Source organism: Pteropus vampyrus, unplaced genomic scaffold (genome assembly GCF_000151845.1).
Source record: "Pteropus vampyrus isolate Shadow unplaced genomic scaffold, Pvam_2.0 Scaffold9, whole genome shotgun sequence".
NCBI lineage: Eukaryota > Metazoa > Chordata > Mammalia > Chiroptera > Pteropodidae > Pteropus > Pteropus vampyrus.
In genome coordinates, this window is record NW_011888790.1 from 4,482,697 (window position 1) to 4,495,838 (window position 13,142).

The 13,142-nt window shown below is 38.9% G+C and overlaps 1 pseudogene; it reads left to right on the plus strand.

The window, feature by feature from the left end:
- Nucleotides 1-12,119: 12,119 nt before the first annotated feature.
- LOC105302186 overlaps nucleotides 12,120-13,142 on the plus strand; it is a 6,883-nt pseudogene continuing 5,860 nt past the window's right edge.

Genomic DNA, 13,142 nt, shown 5'->3' on the forward strand with positions numbered 1-13,142 from the left:
CCCAGTACTCCCCTTGCCCCAGCCACAGCCTTACACCTGTTCAGACACTCATCATCCCCAGCACTTCCCCCACTTCTGCTTCAAGTTGAGTCAGTAGAGGAAGAAACAGTATCACCTGTGACCACAGGGTCATGCCTAGGTCTTGGAACTGGGAATCAATGTGAAGGTTCTATAGATATTCAATAAGAGGACCTAGGAAACACTCATTTAATAATGCTCCGGGACTTCCATAAAACTATAGGAGAATTGAGCTTCACTGGAGGGCCTCCCAGTGTCCCCCCAACACACACATAGAGGACTACGGACACTGGGGATAACCTTTGTGCTGGGAGGAAATGTCTGCTTATTATCGTGGAATGATTGTCATGGAGGAGTCAGCCAAATTCAGGACCATTCTTCTGAAATCAGAGAATATCATGAGGACATCTAGTACCTGCACTCAAATAGCATTTCTCACAGAGCTGTCAACCCATGAATCTCTCTAACCTCCAAAAAGCTCAACGCTGTTCTGAAACTGAGGCATTTTGCCAAGGAAATCATGAGCTACAACTTCTGTTCACTCCCCACCCTGACTGCACTGTTTAGCTCCAGAGAAGTACGACAAGGCCTGTCGTCATGAGTTCTCGAATGTTGTCACACTTATCTTTGTTGTCTTTGGTCTCACTCTCTTTCCTGGTATGAAGATGCACAAGTGGGACATCCTGAATTTCCCCACTGTAAGGGGTCAGTGAAATCAGAGGAACCTGCTGGAAATGGAGTTTACTCAAAGAATGACCACCACAGGTTTGATGCACAACTGGGTCATGCAGTTGATAATGGTCCTCTTGACTGGCGCACCTTAAGGTATGGACCAGTGCCAGTCCATGAGTGGTTTGTTACCTATTCAAAAAAGTTAAGTACAGAACTTGAGATTAAGTATTGAGAAACTTTTAACATCGCTATTACAGCCAAGCACGTGATTTTGTATTTTACAAAAGTATCACTCTGCAGTGGATTGAAAGTAAGAAACTGGTCTCCCAATAGTTGGAGGACTGCCTTAAGCCATGTGGGGAGAATGAGAAAGAAATGGCCAGAGTTTTGTCCACGAAGTGAGTTGATTACAAGGAGCTTTGTAGTTGAGTCAACTTGTCTCTCTTGATTACTTGGATTTAGGCAGGTCATGTTAGGGGCTTCGAATTTCCAGACCTCCTCAGCCCGCTAGAGTTTAGTGGAGGGGCAAGAAGAGTGTGTGGGGCAGTAAGATTGGGGCATCTCATATACATCTCGCGAATCCAGTGGCCTACTCAACATCTCCACTGGGAAGGCTTATAGACAGCTCAAACTGAACATGCCCCAAACTGAGCCGTTCTTCTCTCGCCCCCAAACCCACTTCTCCCACAACATTTGCTCAGATGAAAAATCTTGAACTCGTTATTGGCATATCTCTTATCACCTTATCCAACCTGGCACGCTGGCTGGCTCTATCTTCCAATCGTATCCAGAATCCAACCTCTACATACCATTTCTACTACTATTGCGACGGCCTCCTAAAGGCTCTCCCCACTTTTACCCTTGCTTCCCACAGTCTGATCTCAGTGTAGCAGACAGAGTGGTCCTGTCATGTCACCCCTCTGGGCAAAACCCTGCAACGCGCTGTTTCACTCAAAAGCCAAATCATCACAGCAGCCTCTGGGCCACGTAGTATATGACTTCATCTCCTCTCACCCTTTACCTCCTCCTCAGCCCTTGCCACCTGGCCTTCATGCTGTCCCTGCACACTCCAGCACGCTTCCGCCTCGGGGGTGTTTGCACAAGTTCTGCCTGGAAGGTTCTTCCCCCATTATGTAGCAAACTCTCACTTCCCTCTAGTCTTTCCTCCAAACCTCACATTTCCGGTGAGGCCCATCTGCAGCCTACCTCAACCTCACTCCCAGCACTCCGGAATCTCCTTACCCCACCATGCTTTTTCTTTTTTCCTTAGAACTCAAGTTTATACCGCAACATTTTAATGTACTCATGTATTTATTGTTCATTGTCTGTCTCCTGTACCAGAATGTCAGCTTCATGAAGATAGGTATCTGTCTTATTTATCGATATATATATATATAAAGCCAGTCGCTTAATAAATACTTGACAAATAAATGAGTGTATCTCTCTATAGCAGTTCTTATTAATTCCCTAATGAATCCCCCCTGAACTTTGCTGTTGCCTTAGGGGGAAGAAAAGCAGAGAGAGAGAGAGGAGGAATAAAAGAACTATCATTAAAATTAAGGGTTGAGTTATCCACTAAAACCTGCAAGAATCTTGTGCTCTGGCGTCAGCCTCCCATTCTCGGTCTTTTATTCCTCCTGTCTTTCGCGCTTCCATTCTGGATGGGCCAGAAACACAGAGGTGACAGGTGAGGGATCAGAATTCATCTACTGACAAACTTCTGGACATCACTTAGGCAAAGTGGGGGTGGGCGGGGGAGTGCACTTAAGTGGCTAAATCTACTTCTACACGTCTAAATGTATATTCGTGCTGGGAGTTACCACGTTGCTGTTTTTTCCCCCCATCAGAGTAGGAGTTTGGAACAAGGCATTGGGATCCTCCCTTGCATCTCTTCAACAGAGAGTTGTAAAGGAGGAAGAAAGAATCAAAGAAAAAGTTTAGCAGAGAGAAAACAAGACGACATAAGTGCATTCAAATATATCAGTAATCATAACTATTATATTTATATTTAAATTAACCTGTTTAAAGACAGACTTTAGATAAACAAAATCTAACTATAGCTTTCTGTAAGAGACTTCCCTAAAAAAAACATAAATCTAGAGTAGTGATATCAATATCAGACACACTAGAATTTAAGGCAAAAATACAACAAGTTCAAAGTCTTTTTTTTTAAAAGGAAAATCCACCAAGAACGTAAATAATCATGAATAACATAACACACAGTAATAAAATTAAAAGGAAAATTGAGATTTTTAAACACATCTCTATTGGATACAAAGGACAAATTGATAGTCTCCAAATGGGAGGGGTGTTGGGGGGCTGCGTGAAAAAGGTGAAAGAGATTAAGAAGTACAAATTGCCAGTTACCAAAACAGTCACTGGAATGTAAAGTATGGCATAGAGAATATAGTCAATAATATTGATACATTAATATGGTAATAACTGTATAAATGGATACTAGACATTGGAGTGAGCACTTCATAAGGTATATAAATGTCTAATCACTAAGATGTACACCTGAAACTAATATAATTTATGTCAATTATAATTGAAAAGTAAATTTTAAAAGGAATTCTGACCCAGGCTACAACATGGATGAACCTTGAGGATGTTATGCTCAGGGAAGTAAGCCAAATAGTATGTGATTCCACTTACAGATACCACTTATAGGTACTTAGAGTAGTCAGACTTCTAGATACAGAAAGTAGAATGGTAGTCGCCAGGACCTAGGGGAAGGAAGGGTACGGGGTGGGTCACTGTTTCATGGAAAAAGAGTTTCTGTTTTGCAAAATGGAAAGAGTTCTAGAGATGGTTGGCGGTGGTGGTTGCACAACAATGGAAATGTACTTACTACCACTGAACTTTGCACTTTAAAAAATGTTTATGTTATGTGCCTTTTACAATAAAAAATTTAAACAAAATATTCAATATTAGAAATTGGAGCTAGAAAAGTAGCCCAAAATGTGCTTCTTGGTCATTCCCTGTACGCTTAACAGCAACCATATTTACAGTTCACCTTTGAACAAAGTAGGGGTTAGGGGTGAGCATCCTACGTCTGTTAGCCATCTACATGTCCTTTTTGGAGAAATGTCTGTTCAGGTCCTCTGCCCATTTTTTAATTGGATTGTTTTTTAGTGTTAAGTTGTATGAGTTCCTTATATATTTTGAATGTTAACCCTTTATCAAATATATCATTGACGAATACTTTCCATTCAGTAGGTCGTCTTTTCGTTTTGTTGATTTCATTCACTGTGCAAAAACGTTTTAGTTTTATGTAGTCCCATTTACTTATATTTTCTTTGGCTTCCCTTACCCAGGGAGACATACCCTAAAAAATATTGCTAAGAGCAATGTCAAAGAATTTACTGCCTATGTTTCCTTGTTTTATGGTTTCAGGTCTTACACTGAAGTCTTTAATCCATTTTGAGCTTATTCTTGTGTACGGTGAATGAAAGTGGTCCAGTTTCGTTTTTTTGCATGTATCTGTCCAGTTTTCCCAACACCATTTATTGAAGAGACTGTCGATTACCCCTATTGTATATTCTTGCCTCCTTTGTCATAGATTGACTATACAGGTATGGGTTTATAAAAATTTCTGCTATTCTGAGAGCCTTGCTTCCTTTTCAGTTTGAAGAACTTTCTCCCTCAGACCTAAGGTTGAAGGAATGCATTTTGCTGCCTTTAGCCTTTGAAAAGGAGGCCTGTCTTCTCTAGCATCTACCTCTTAGAGCATTGATTTAGAGGGAACAAACCTGGACTTTGGGCTAACCCGGAATGAACATATATTTACAACACAGAGGGGAGAATGCAAGAAAGTCTTGTTTAAACTGTGGTTGCAGCGAACCTCTTTTGAGAAGAAAATTTCCGGTGCAGCTTTATTAAGAGCATTGTTTTTAAAAGTATAAGGTTTGTCATTGCAATATAAACTTGAGTCACTTTAGGGATGAATACAACAATATATATGACAGAGGGATGAAAATTTAATTATTCTCATTGTAAATTTGACAACGTATTTGTAATTAGTGATATCCATGATGTTGCCAATGAATTCCGAAGGTTCTAATGTTGAAAATTCTCTGTGATGCAGTCACAAGGCCTGTGTGTTTGGCACATTAAATATTTAATATTCAATAGATCAGAGTTTGGAATAAGGAAAGGTTTTATTTATTGAAATGATGCCACAGCAGAAGGTGAGAGCTCTCTAGTTTTCTTAAATCTTTAAGAGCACCCCAAGTTCCAGAGCCCTATATATCCAGGAAAGGAGAGGGGACAGGGCAAGAGGTGGGATCCAGGGGAAGAAGGAGAAATCACATCTCTTTGTTCTCATTTGCTCGCTCCAGAAGTTTCAGCCTAGGCAGAGCTCTTCCAATTAGCATATCAGTAGAAGTGCAGGCTGGAATTAAGGGAGAACCTGAGAGCGAAGCATTTCACCCCGTTAAGTCTGGATGAGCAAGGTTCTCTTATACTAAAAGAAAAAAGCAGCGTCCTTAAGGTATCAGTATAAGTAGAATCACATTTTACTGAATAAATCCGTTATAGTTACAGGTATAAGTGGATCGTTTCTACATATTGGCTTATAGACCATAACTATTCTGTTTCACTAATAATAAACCATACTGCTTTGCAGAGATGTTTCTCTAATTAATGTCTTTCCAAAGTAGTTTCCTTTTGACCTCTCTTTCTTCTCTTAGGCCCTAGCTTTGAATGTTTAGCAAACCTCCATCCTGACCTCTATTCTTTCTTTGTTCTCTTAGCAACTCCTTGAGAGCAAAAACTTGTCTGTTACCAGTGGGTAAAGTGTTGGGCACATACTAGACTTTATGTTTTACTATCAGCAATAAGCTGGTAATTCTCGAAACCACATTTTTAGTTCTGTGTTCCTGTCCGTAGTTCATTGTTTTTCTTTCAAGTAAATTGATGTCCCATGAAAAAAGCAGTTTACTCTAGCTCACAATTCAATCAGTAGCGCGTTTTTCTTTGAGAAAACCATTGTATATATTTTGGTGTGTAGCAGAGTGCTTCATGTGTACTTCCCATTTTATCATACAGAATACTGAAATGTTGTGTACTTAAAGGTTAAGACTAAATAAAAACAATAACGAGTAATTTTGACTGCTTCTTGAAGGACATTCTTAAGTGACTCTTAAGGTAAAGTAGATTTTTTTTTTTTACTGTAAATACCTAATGATGTATAATGAAATGACTGCCAGTAAAGCTGGTGCCATGTCCTTGATTCATGCCAAGGTGCCAACCATTTTACTCACCTTCAGTGCAAATGTCAACATGGTGAAAAAAAGCAAATAAAGTCTTAGTATTATTATGAAAAAGAATTTTGACTTCACAAGACCCTTTCAGGGGGTCCATAGACCACACTTTGAGAACCTCTGCTCTAGGCTTTCAGGATGTCATGATAAACAAGACAACAAAGTTGCTGCCCGGTCGAGCTTAAGTTCCAGTGTTGGAAAACAATCAACAAATAGAGAAGTAAACCAGGTGATTTCAGAGTTAGTGGATTCCATGAATTATTCCAGAATAAAAGCGGGCAATGTGATAGCTAATAACTGAGGTTGGAGGAGTGGCTGCTTTTGAGAAGGACCCTCTGAGGCTGTGACATTTGAAAGGATAGCTCAAGGATGAAAGGGGCCACCATCACAAGACTGGGAAAGAGGTTTCTGGAAAGGTGATACAGCAAGGGCCAAAGCCCTCAGGCAAGAAAAACCTGCTACTTAAGAAATATAGGAAAGAGGGCAGTCAGGTCTGGAAAATGGCAGTATTTTTTATGGCCCTTAAAATTCATTTGTTACTATCCTGAAAAATGATAACAGTATACGTATTGACTCGTTTAATTCTTGCAACAACCTTGTTATTACCCCCCAGTTTGTAGATGAGGAAACTGAAGCATACAGAGACTAGGAAGATTGGTGTCAGAGCTAAAACAACAGGGCAGTTTGGCCACAGAATGGATGTAGAACAAGGGGACCCCTCCGAGTGGGGATTCAAGTCCTGCCTGGAGAGAGGGTGTTCTTGACTGAGCACAGGAAAGATTTCAAGTGCGTGCCAGAATTGAAATCGTATTAGGAAAGGGGTAATGCTCCATAGAGAGAGCATGGTCTCCTCAGAGAGAAAGTGAGAGAGCCAAGAGAGACAGAGAGGACTGGTAGAAAAACAGGAAGAGAGACTGGCAGACCCTGAGTGTTCAGGGAATTTGATTTATATATCATTTTTAGTTTCTATGAATTACGGTTTAAAGACTTGGTTTACCTATTTTCCTTTGATGGTGTTGGGTATACAGTGTGAAAGATAAGGGTATGTAGGGAAAAAGCCTGCTGGCAATCTCCAGCCTTTGTTCCATAGGTTTACTGTTTTTGGCCGTAGGGAAAGAATGGTTTGGTTCATTTTGTGTAAGGTATGACTTAAAGACTCTGTTTTCCCTTTGAGGTGTGAGCAAATAGTTTGTGAGTAATCCCAGCAAGAATCTTATTTTGTTCTGTAGGTCTCCCATGGCCTGGCAGCAGCACCTTGCAGGCTGGGAATACAACTTGATTTAACATTTAGTTCTCATGCCTCCTTCCTACATTAGAACCTACACTTGTGATCTTTAGAGACTGTTTTTGAAAACACAGTCAGTCAGTAGATAAAAACTTCCTTGTTAGGGCATATAAAATTGTGTTTGTGTGTGTGTGTGTGTGTGTGTGTGTGTGTGTGTGTGTGTGTGTCTGTCTGTCTGTCTGTCTGTGTCTCTGTCTCTGTCTCTGTGTGTGCTATATCTAATTTATCTCTCTTCTCTTTGGGTCTGGGGAACTGGAAGCTCTATCACTTTGAGGAAGGTGCAGTAGCCATAATTCAGTGGAAAGGAGTTTCTCTGAATAATAATTCTCCTGAAGAGTGTCTCTTTCAACTTGAGCAGTCACATATGCATTGATTCTTCATGAAGCTTTTGTCTTATTCTAAATGAGATATAAACAAAGAGCAATGAGACGTGAAGCTGACGATCTATGGTAGATTCTTCTGTATAGATTTAGTGACTTATCTAACTCCACAGTGGTCAGATGAGAGGTTACAAAATTATAATGCCTCACTGCCAAGTCCATGCAGAGAGAGGCAGAAGGTTGTAATTCCCTTTCTAGGAGCAAACCTCTCCCGAGAACCCAGAAGTAAGGTGACCTGTCGGCTTTGGTAGAAAAGTGCAACCTTTCCCCAAACGAGGGCAATGTCATTCTTGAGTCCAATCCACAGGCACTGGGTGAAGGATTGCACCTAACTCAGAAAGTTATTACTTACTTCTTGGTTGTAGGCACTCTGTCATCTGGATTGCAATAGAACTGCACTCCTTACTGAGACTAACAGTCCAGGGTTTCACCATCTGTACCTTAGTCCTGATAGTAGACTCTGGCTTCTGCTCACCAAAGAACCCTGTTCAGAACTTCAGGAAATTATGTGGGGTTACACATTTAACTCACTACAGCTCAGGCAAATTAAAACCACAACACTTTAAATTTGCCTACAATTATTCCTGAGGCTGAACTTGGAGTTTGATAATTAAATATCCAATATTATTTAAATCTGGTTGGATCTGATGATTTAAATAGTCCATTTAGACAGTGTCCAGTATCTTTTAAAAAGAAGTATTTATAAGTGCTTGTGGTTTTTAACAGCTTATCTTAAGAATTTCAATGGTTAGTTGCATAATAAAATGTTCTGGGTGTTTTATTTTATTTTTTCATTTTTTAATGAATGAATTTTTTTATGGTGACATTGGTTAACAAATGTTCTGGTTTTAATAGCTAGCTAGCTAGATGATGATAGATGATAGATAGATAGATAGATAGATAGATAGATAGATAGATAGATAGAAGATAGATAGATAGATAGATAGATAGATAGATAGATAGATAGATAGATAGATAGATAGATAGATGATAGATAGATAGATATAGATAGGGGGACCAAAGTTTTGCCACCCTTATTCTACCTTTTAGGGATATTACTTTTAAGCCATTTATTAAGAAATAAGATTCAGAAAGAACCTTTGACCTACCCCCCTTTCCTGCCTAAGAGGAGTCAAACAGAAAAACCTGCTGATGTTTGCCTTAGCCAAATCTGAATTAAGTATGGTACATACTATTTTTGAGTTGCCCAGTGAGAATTTTCCTGCCCTGTATGTTCTGTTCTTCCTCAACTACCTGTAAATCTCTCATTCTCACTTCTGAAATCTAATACCTCATCCTCCCCTTTTCTCCTTTATCCAGAATGTCATATAAACCCAATATTGCTTCACTGTCTTTGGAATTTTCATGCATATGTGTATTCCTCATGCGCATGTATTAACATTTTCATTTTCTCTTGTTTATCTGTCTCTGTTAATTTGATTATTAGCCCAGCCAGAAGAACTTAGAAGGTGAAAGGAAAAGCATTAATTTTTTTTATTCCCCATAAATAGATAGGTAGGTAGGGTAGGTAGGTAGGTAGGTAGATAGATAGATAGATAGATAGATAGATAGATAGATAGATAGATAGATAGATAGTTAGTTGATAGATAGATAGGAAGAAATGTTTGGCCTTTCTTTTAGTTGGTATTTTAGAATTTGGGCTTGGAGTTTCCTGGCATGTGCTTTTCTATGTCAGTTCTGCTCACATCCACTGATTTCCAGCCTGCTATTCTTTGTCCACCCGGTTAATGCACACTCTGTTGGCTTCTGATGCTGCAGCCTAGAGGTGAAAGTCCAGTCCCTACTAATGAAGGCTAATCTAATTCCCTTGCTGAGTCCCTTGCCTTTAGTACCTACTGCTTAGATTTGGGGTCTCCCTTTTTATTTCTGGTACAAAAGAAAATATATGTCAAGTTATGCTGTACATGTACATGTGTATCCATATTTAAATTTATATTTGTAAGTTTATATTAAATTTATTTGACATCTTATGCAGCATCTCTATATGTTTAAAGGGAATATACATATTTCATCTACATCCATTATTAGCCAGAAAACTAACTTAATTTTTAAAAAATAAAATTTAAATAAGTAATACATTAATTCTCCTTGTTAAAAAAGAGGGTAACACTGTAGCTAAGGACAAATTCCCTTCAATCCCACCCCCAGCCCTGTCCCTCATCATCCCAGAGGCAATCTGGGTTATCACTTAGGTTAGCTTTCTCTCAGTTCTTTCAATATTTACACACATTTACTTATTTCCTTTAGGAAATATATAATTTCATTCTATAGTGTTCTTTATTTTCTTTTCACATAAAAAGGTATGGTAATATATGTATAACTTGCTTTTTTACTCAGTTGGATGCTGCAGAGAGCTGTCCAGATCCGCACAGACCTAACCTCATTCTTTTGACTGCCTTTTACCACTGCATACATAGTCTGAAAATACACTTTATTAGCAATTCTTCTAGTCATGGTTCATTGTTTCCAGTTTTTCTCTATGATGAACTCTGCAATGGACAGGCTCGTACATGTTTTATGCTCAAGTGCCACTGTTTTTCAAAAGTAGACACTAATATCTGGAATTACTGGCTCATAGTGAGACAGAATAGGGAACGGGCTTGGCTCCACTCCCTTAAATGCCAGCTTCTGCACCACCCAGATTCAGTTGCTTTCCAACCACAAACTTCTCCAAGGCACTCGATCTCCACATCCACATGGGTACACAACCCTGAGTTGACTGCAAGACGACCTCCCTGGGGTGGCAGGAGTGAGCAGCACCGCCATCGTGAGCCTACTGCGCATGTGCCAGGACCTCTCCTGCTCAAGCACCACAACCAGGAGGAATGGAAAAGGTCACCCCAGCTGAGTTCCAGTGGCTCCTTCACTTTGCCCTGTGTAATGTCCCAAGCTGCTCCCTTTGGGGAGCCAGCTCAGGAATCCCTCTTCCTGTGCTGGCTCCCTGGTGCTGGAGCCTAAGCCCCAATAAACTTTGAGCTTTTGGTTTTGCCTCTTGTTAATTTCTATTACATAGAGAGCCTAAGAGTTCAAGGTTGAAAACAACAGCATACATTTATTTTTCTTTTACTCAATATTGCCAAATTCCCCTTCAGTGTGGCCGTATAAATTTTGTATTCCCCTTAGCTGTGTGTGTGTGTGTTTTCCCACACTCATATCAATGTTTTATTAATGTGTTTAATTTTTGCCAGCACGGTGGTTAAAAATTATCGTAGTGTTCTAAATATAATCAGTATTCATTGGTAATTGGTGAAAGTCAGCTAGCTATTCATATGTTCATTGGCCACTTGTACTTACTTTTGTATTAATAACTTATCCTATTATTTTTCCATGTTCCCATTGGTTTATTATAGTTTTCCTTTTTTTTCGTAGGAGTGCTTCATAGATCCAAATGCGAATCCCTTCTGTGTTATACATATGGTGTATATCTCCTAATCCCTTCTGTGTTATACATATGGTGTATATCTCCTAATCTGTCACTTGTCTTTTAACTTTGCTTAAACATGTACATGTTATTCAAATTTATCAATCTTGTAACTTTGCTTATGATGCCTTTTGTAGTAAAGAACTTTTATATGCTGTTCAAATTTATCCATCTTGATGGACTCAAACATCAATCTATTCTTTTCTATCTTTTTGCATTTAGAGTTTGGTTTAGGATGACTTCTCAAATTCATAAGCAGTCTCCTATATTTTTTCTGATATGTTTAGGGTTTTGTATTTTGTTTGGGTTCTTAATCCCTCCAGAATTGATTTTTGTGAATGGTTTAAGTAGAGAATCTAACTTTATCAAAACAAATGATCATTGTCTTAACACTGAGTTAAGTGAATTAACTGAATTGTTAATACTTCCGCCACTGAGAGGGCATTCCATCTTTATTGTACATGTATGTCTCTGTAGCTTGGGTGAACTAGCCATCTGCAGAAATCACCCACACTAAGAAAAGACTTAACCATTATGCTGCTGAAATTAGACAAATACCCGACAATTATCTAAGTGAGCAGGATGTGTCCTTAATATGAAAACTGTAATTTAGTTATTTTAGAGCCTGTTCGAAATAATATATAGTAAGTGAGGATTGTTTATACACAGGAAGTATATAAAAAAGGGAATTAAATAGTAAGGATTTGATCATGATTGTCTTTCATGGGAATAATCAATTCACTAGAGAAATTGATAAAAATTTCCAGGCCTTTCATGGCTTGAATGAAATAGCTTTTTACATTAGCCTACTCCCTTACCTCTGATTATATGCCCATTAAAAACTTTCTGCTAGTCTGTCCAGTTTCACAAGTATCTTGATACAAAAGGAGAGGATGCCCATGGAGATAAAATGCGTATTTCAGGTATATTTACTGTTCAACAAAAATTTTAACCTTTTTTTTTTTTTTTAAAAGAAAGCGTTTATTAGGCCATTGCTCCAAAAAAAGACAGACTTGGAGTCTAAACCACCAGCACCATGGGTAGGTAGAGAAGACAACATGTCTGTCATCCTGGAGTTTTGCAAGTGCTTTTACACATCACGTAGGAAGGAGAAAGATGTATGCCATTCTGAAAGAATTTACATTATCTATAGACAAAGGAGATGGGGGAAGGTGAATAGGGCTAGTTCTGGGATAGGTGCAGTAGAGTCAGCAAAGAAGAAGTGTCCTCTTCTAGGGCGCCTGGCTATCCTAGCAAAAATAGTTACCTGGAAATTAATCGTAAATTCCAACAGATATACAAGGATGTGAGCAGTCTTGTCAGAGCTGGTCCACAGCTATTAACAGGCTAACTGTTAGGTCTCTTCCTCCTACTCTCCAGCCACTGTAATTTTAATTTAGAACACCTTAGAATTTTTTTCTTGTCACTACCTTTCTGAATTGAGAAATTGATATTCTTGTGTACAAATTAGTCTGTTAAAAGTCTTTTACTTGTAGTTTAAATAGCTAAAGCCATACAGTTTTCTGAATATCTAATTCCGTGGTCTTATTTTCAGTGCTTGTATAGTGCCTGGTACATAGAATGTACTTAGTACATCTATTGAATGAATAGATGGCAAAACCATCATCCTCGTTAGGTTAATATTTTAAATGCTTGAATCACAGTAATGTTTTCTCCCAGAGTATTACTATGTAAACAATTTCTTTCTGCAAAGGGATCCAGGCCTACAGCTTGAAGTAGAGCTAATCACATTCAAGGCAGATTGCAAATATCTCACTCATTTATTGCATTCATTCAGTAGAAATTTGCTAAGTACCTATTAACCATGATGCTAATACAATAAAAATTTAAAAAATTTTTGAAGATCACAGTTCTTGTATTTAACCAGAGTGGAAGGTAGAGGGGGCTGCAATTGCAAGCAGTTGAAAGTTCTAAGCAGCAGGTCTAAAACAGGGAAAACCAAGCTCTTTCTACTAGCAATGAGAGAAGACTAGCTATCATTAACTGCAGAGGTCTGTGGACCTATCCAACTGGAACTCAGGTATCAAGGACAAAGTTAAAACCCCAGTCCTTTCCAGAAG